At 39.0% G+C, this 7,447-nt stretch overlaps 1 pseudogene; it reads left to right on the plus strand.

Annotated features, from left to right (window-relative positions):
* The first annotated feature begins 5,465 nt into the window (after nt 1–5,465).
* LOC125351718 lies at nt 5,466–6,358 on the plus strand (annotated as a pseudogene).
* Nucleotides 6,359–7,447: the final 1,089 nt, after the last annotated feature.

The following is a 7,447-nucleotide window of genomic DNA, read 5'->3' on the forward strand; positions in this document are numbered from 1 at the left end:
AACTTTCCTTACAATCAAGTATACAGTACATTTCTTTAATTTTCTATCTTAGTATGACTCATTTTGTATATTTTTAGCATCTGGGAGAGCTGACAATAGGTTGTACCTTCTAATTATGATTGTAGATTGTAAACGTTCTCCCTATTGTTTCATATGCCCAATTGTTAAGGCCTTTAGCTACTCCTTTCTACATCATAACTTTTCGCAATCTTATTTATTTTTTATTTTTTGCCAGTCCCAAGGCTTGAACTCAGGGCCTGGGCACTGTCTTTGCGCTTCTGCTTCTGTCCCCACCCCCAAGACCAGCACTCTACCCCTCAAGTCACAGCACTATTTCCTGCTTTTTTGTTGTTGTTTATATAGTACTGTGGAATTGATCCCAGGGCTTCATGCATGCTAGGAAAGCATTCTACCACTAAGCCACATTCCCAACTCTCACATTCCATTTTTATGTCATTCTACAATGTAGGAGGACTCAAAGTATGACATCCCATAATAGGTCCCTTGTGCATGTGGATGATTTTGAGCTTAAAGCCATCAATAACTAGAAGACTCAGGGAATTCACTGAACCAGGGCTTTCCCTTTGTAAAGGAAATCTAAATTTACAAATAAAATTTCCATTTATAAAGATGTCTTTTTCCTCTATACCAGCAAAAACAGGACTCTTAGTTTCCATTTGTAAAAAATCCATGTTACAAATCATATTGAACATTCTTGTATTCACTTTCCTTGTTCGCATCCTACAACTTGACTTCTTGCCCATAAGTCTCAACATCTCTGTTCTTTTGTTTTAGCCGAAGAGGATTTGAACTGTAAGTCCTAAGTATCTTTTGGAGTCATATCTGGACCCTTCCATTTTTTTGTAAGTGTACATGGTAAAGTTAATGCATGTTTGTTTTTCCTTTCCTTTCCTTTCCTTTCCTTTCCTTTCCTTTCCTTTTTCCTTTCTCTTTCGTTTCCTTTTCTTCCTTTCCTTGTTTTGTTTGGTAGTGAAGCTTAAACTTAAGGTCTTGTACTTGTCAGAGGCACATATTTTTACCACAAAAAGTCCCCGCCCATCTTTATTTTAGTTATTTTTTTCTGATGGGGTCCAGTGCTTTCTGTCTTGGTTGGTTTCAGACTATGATCCAACTTCCTATACCTGTCAGGTAGGTGTGATTACAGGCATTTGCCACCACTCATGGCTTGTGTGTCAAGATAGATTCTCACTAACATTTTTCCTGGACTGGCCTTGAACTATTTTCCTTCTGATAAGTGCTGGGATTGCAAGTGAGACCCTGTGTAACAACCCGATTTTCTTTGCTAATGTGTTTTTGGTTGAATTTATTTTTAAGGGTCAAGCTAGTTAACTACAATAGATAAAGGGGAAAATGTTTTACTTCCCTACAGTTACGTATGTATTTATTAATTTCTATTGCTTCTCTTCTAAGGGTCTTCTTTGGGATGCCCCTTAGAATGTATGTCTTTTCAGGAAGAACTTTATGTATTTGGACTGTGATTGTACATCAATGTTGAGGATTGTGTACCATACACTGCCCTGTAGACCATAGAATGGAGAACACAAACTCTAATAAATCTACCTAACATAGAGAAACAAACTGCTCTCTATCTATTGAAATTGTACACTGTAAAACAGTAAAAGAAAAAGTAAAATACTTCTATAGCTCATATGAAAGACAAGCCAGAAAAATCTTAATAACACTGTTAGCTGGTGAACTATTTACAGACAAGGGGTTCTGTCAGATCATAGGAAGATAGGACTAAAAAATTCTTCCTAAGATTTTTCATTTAGAAAATGGACTGTGAACTCAATGTTGTGCTGTGCCTGTCTGTTCTCAATATGTTCCTGAAGGTTTACCAGACGACGCAGGGTGCCAGCCAGGAGAGAAGAATTCATTCTGAGTGTGCACTCCCAAAAAGAGGAAGGAAGACTTGCTAAAACCTGAAGCTACCCGAGCACATCCATTAGCAAAGAATCAAGACTATGCCCAACTTCTAAAAGGTGTGAACCACTTTTCTCTATTCATATTTCATAACTCTCTAAGAGTTTTATTGTAGTAAGCCTCTTTAAATAAATGATTCACCAGTGTAGCCACTGACCCACGACATCATTCACTTTGTTTTTGCAACTCTGTGAGACTTTAAAATTGTATGAGTCTGGGCCCTCAGGGAGCAGCTCCCAATTTCTTCAAAATGAAGGGCTCTCTGGAAAATATGAACCCACCTGCAAGCTGTGTCCAAAGTTTAATGCTTAAGTATTCTCCTGTGAACACAGGCATTCCAGTGCTTTACAAACCAGAGACTTGACAGTACAAGAGCTATTGTTTGGAGTGGCAGATGTCCTTATGAATGGATCTCCTTCAGTAAGGTTTTAGAATCTGTCTCCAATTTAATAGCCAAGACAAACTTTAAGGCAAATTGAGTTGAGAGAAATGCTCTGGGACCGAAGGGTTCTGTGTCAAATCCCTGGGGCCAGGAGAGAATTGGTTAGGAATGTGATCACTGACAGACCCTGGGGAATGGAAGGGCTTTTGAGTGTCACAATCATTTTTATCTATTTTATCCTGGCTTTGGAGACTGGTAAAATAGAAGCTCCCCTGACTTGAAATAACGTGCTCATGGTCACTCCAGAAAATACAATTCTCCTTTGAAAAGAAACAAACAAGCAAACAAAACCAGTGCTTTTCTCTTTCAACTTGAGGTCCTACATTTTTTGGCATTCACACTTGAAAGTTTTCCAACACCTTTGAAGTGAGATATTTGCAATTTTTCTGGCTGCTTAGAGTGCATGGTTCAGCAGACCTCAATGCTTCGAGGATGGTTGGTTGTTTTCTGTGCTCTGAGCCACAAGAAAAACTCCTATGTTACAGTTCAGTACCATGTCAGGAAAACACTGCACCAATAACCCCTTTCCACTTGCTTACTGACTGCTTGGGAAACTGGTCAGACTTAAAGGAAGCTTTCTTTCATCCTTTGCCCATCATAGGGTATACAGAAAGGAAGACTGGAAAGCTCTACCTTATAAATTACTTATCTCCAGGTTTTTATTAAGCTTTGATTTTTTCATCAAAAATAAGAATTCATTTAAAACAAAGTAGAAATTAATCAACTAACCATCTTTTGCAAACATAGGTTCAATTCCATGGTAGGCTCTCCAAAGACCAAGATGAGAAGATATCATCAGAACCTCAAGCAGGAAAGGGAATTTTTGATGAATAAACAATCTCTACACACTTGCAATTTGTCTACTACTTTATTATGCAAGAGACACAAAAGTTTTTGGAAGTTGAGGGTCCACACTCCTCTGTGCAAAGTGGTCCTGACATCCTTTATGAGAAATGCCCACTAATGCATTAAGTTGCCTGTGAGAGATTGCAAAGAGGGACCTAGAATTAACTCTGGAGCAACAAGCATCAAAATATCAGCCTTAAATTTCAAGCAACGATTATGTTAAAGCAACTGGGACCTAGGTGTCTGAATTTGTTCTTTCATATTTGATAGACCTAGCAAGATGAGTGATACATAAACCAGACCTAGAGAGGCCCCAGTCAGAGTGATGATGTCTCCATGAGAAATGTACAGAATCCACTAACTTCAGGATTTCCATTTCTCTCCTTTCTTTAGGCTTATGACTGTATCTGACATTAAAAAGATAAAATTGAAATGTGAATATGTTAACCTATAAAGAGAAATACATTGGGAAACCCAGTGGCTCTCAACAGACAGAACATGTAAAACATCTTGCTAAGCTTCAAATAAGTACATATATAAGAAGGATTCAAACAGAAGAGATAAACGGAATAGAGGCAGTAACATCTGGGAGGAGACCTGGTGCAATCAGAGTTTAGGAATGCTGTGGAACAGCAGGAGATACATGAGAAAGGAGGAATTGCAGGACTCCCAGATATAAATTAAGCAGAATATATTCCTAAAGCTCCAGTTCACAAAGTTGTTTACACACACACACACATACACACACACACAATGATGAAAAGGAAAAAGTGGCAGTGTCTGTTCATCAAGCCAGAATGCATAGCCCCTATAGCAATAGGTGACTTAGGATGACATAGACTAACACCCTCTCTTTGCCTTATCACCAGTCTCGAGACAACTATGCAGAGAATGAAACGTGTTAATGCATTGGCCCATCACACCTGCTGTCTTTTCCATGGGGAATGGTCCATAATAGAAATAAATCTCCTCCAGTCACTTCCATGTAAGTAGAATGTACCCAAGGTGTGATCACGGTAAAGTTTTTGATCTAAGTGTTAAACGGCAGTGTACAAAAAGCATAACATGAGGGTTTCCTTCTCCCCCTATCTTAAGAAATCACTCTAAATTGCTCAGTTGGGTCTTGGAGTGGCTGGCCTGCATTATGTATGGAGAAAAAATATTGACTGAGTACATTTAACTAGGTTCACCCCATGCTCGGAGGTTAAAACTAGAGTATCTCTGATCAATTCCCTCATGGAGCTGTTAAAAAGCCAATGTGTACAAGACTCTGGTTTCTAGATGAGCCCCACAACATGCTTATTAAGTTAAAAAAAATCAATAGACTAATGTCCTCAAGTGGATAGATGCAAAGGGAAGTAGACTTGGAAAAGGTTTTAACCTGTGGTCTAAAGTGCACCTTTCTCTTTTTTCCTGTGGCTCTTGTATTAAAAGTTTTGACATCTAAGCACTGCTACTCATCCTTTTCTCAACAAGTAGATGGTTGTGATGGTTGTGTTTTTCCTTAGGCTTTGTTTTATAGTCCTGATTCAGAATTACTGTCTTTCACATGCTATGTTTACATGCATCTTTATACACTATTCTGCTTACAGAAGCAATTATATAAGGTTAGATTTTAGGACCCTCTTAAAGCAATAGTAAGCAGACGATCGATTCTCAAAACGTACAGTATTCTGGATGGATCTAACCATTTTCTCCCTTGGCACAGATGGTATTGAAAAATTTCAGCACACAACAGAGATCGTGAGCATGAAACCAATCTCACTAAAGTCTTTTCTACAAGAGTAACTTCAGTTTTTAGTATTTTTTTAGCAAAAATAACTCCAGTGTGCAGCAATAAACACAGTCCTGCTCACTGTTATGTGGAGGTCTAAGTTCAAATCTTTGAGCAAAATACTGTCCTATCTGTTATCTTAGAATATGGTGCAAAAAAGATCAGACACTATTTGGAGGTATGACACAATAACAGTGAAAAGGTTAAGGAACCAGACATGCTTGTTTCTTTAGGCTGTAGTCAAGTCAGTTTCTAGTTTACTTATTTGGTTTTGCTCAAAACCTTATAAAAGATACACCCATTTCTAAAATTCATTGTACTGTCCAGTTTGTGTGTCTATTAGTATACTCAATATTCTAAGTGAGGGGAAACTCAAATCAAAACACTTGCTTCCTTGGCGTGATTCTGTCCTGGGTCTCACTTCTTCTCCCCACTAGTCTGTCTGCCCTCACCGTGCCCATGGAGGACTCCATGGACATGGACATGAGCCCGCTGCGGCCCCAGAACTGCCTTTTCATTTGTGAACTAAAAGCTGACAAAGATTATCACTTTAAGGTAGATAATAATGAAAATGAGCAACAATTATCATTAAGAACGCTTAGTTTAGGGGCTGGTGCAAAAGATGAACTGCATATCGTCGAGGCAGAGGCAGAGGACTATGAGAGAAGTCCAGTTAAAGTTACACTGGCAACTTTGAAAATGTCTGGGCAGCCAAGGGTTTCCCTTGGGGGCTTTGAAATCACCGCCCCCCCCCCGTACTTCTGAGGCTGAAGTGTGGCTCAGGACCTGTGCACATTAGTGAACAGCACTTGGTTGCTGTGGAGGAGGATGCAGGGTCAGAAGATTAAGAGGAGGAGGATGTAAAACTACTGAGTGTGTCTGGAAAGCGGTCTGCCCCTGGAGGTGGTAGCAAGGTTCCAGATAAAAAAGTAAAACTTGCTGAGGAAGATGAGGAGGAGGAGGAGGATGAAGATGGAGAGGAAGAGAAGGAGGATGACAATGATTTTGATGATGAGGAAGCAGAAGAAAAAGTTCCAGTGAAGAAATCTATACGAGATACTCCAGCCAAAAATACACAGAACTAAAACCAGAATGGAAAAGTCTCAAAACCAACAACGCCAAGATCAAAAGGTCAAGAATCCTTAAAAAAAAAAAAAAAGGAAAAAACTCCTAAAACATCAAAAGGACCTAGTTCAGTAGAACACATTAAAGCAAACATGCTAGCAAGAGTAGACAAAGGTGGTTCTTTCCCCAAAGTGGAAGCCAAGTTCATCAACTACATGAAGTATTGCTTCTGGATGACTGACCAGGAGGCTATTTAAGATCTCTGGCAATGGAGAAAGTATCTTTAAGAGTAGTTGGGGCTGTTTGTTGAAATTTTCTGTCTTATATAATTTCTGTAAGAGTTGATATCTGGATGGCCTTTTTATAATGCGAAGTGAGAACTCTCCCTGCTGTGTTTGATAAATGTTGTACAGGCTCCACTGCCAAGAACGTGTTGTCCAAAATGCCCATTTAGTTTTTAAAGATGGAACTCCACCCTGTGCTTGGATTTAAGTAGCTATGGAATGTTATGATGAGCTTCAGTAGAAGTGATGGTGTAAAAAACTTAGTATTAAAGAAACACACCAAAATACCTTAAAAACACATTCAGTAAAATTCAAATCAAAATACCTTAAAAACATACTCAGTATCAGATGCAGCATACCAATTCTCAAACTGTTTTCCTTCTCACTGTCTCTGTTTTTATCTCTTCCCCGCCTTTCCTATCTCCTCTTTACCTTCAGCTCTCAGCCTTGCCTTTTTTTTTTCTCCTCTGGATTCATTTTGTAACATACTTTCTTTCATAGGTAGGGAAACATTGTTACCTGCAGTTTCAGGAAACATTTTTTTCCTACAGTTTTCATAAATAGCAAGGCAATGATTAGTTATAACTGACATCTGAGTGACAGGTTCTAATTGGATCCTTCTGAGATAAACACTCAGCCTGAGACAAATATGAATAAGCAAGAATTGAGTGTAAGAGAATGATTGCCCAAAGAAAGGAATGGTTGACCATCAAAACAATCATATTTGACTTTATAGGCAATCAGTCAGTTTTCCATTGATCAAGTCTCAGCCTGATTTCACATCCTGAATGGAAAATACGTTTTGTGTAGATTTTTCTTATATAGGTTAATGTCTAACTTCCATTTTCTGTTATACAATTAAGAAGTTTATTTTCAGGGCTGGGCAAGTTTGTTTTCAGGCCTAGTGGCAAGAGTGCCTGCCTCATATACATGAGGCCCTGGGTTGGATTCCCCAGCACCACATATACAGAAAATGGCCAGAAGTGGCGCTGTGGCTCAAGTGGCAGAGTGCTAGCCTTGAGCAAAAAAGAAGCCAGGGACAGTGCTCAGGCCCTGAGTCCAAGCCCCAGGACTGGCCAAAAAAACAAAAAA

This window comes from Perognathus longimembris, chromosome 5, assembly GCF_023159225.1.
Source record: "Perognathus longimembris pacificus isolate PPM17 chromosome 5, ASM2315922v1, whole genome shotgun sequence".
NCBI lineage: Eukaryota > Metazoa > Chordata > Mammalia > Rodentia > Heteromyidae > Perognathus > Perognathus longimembris.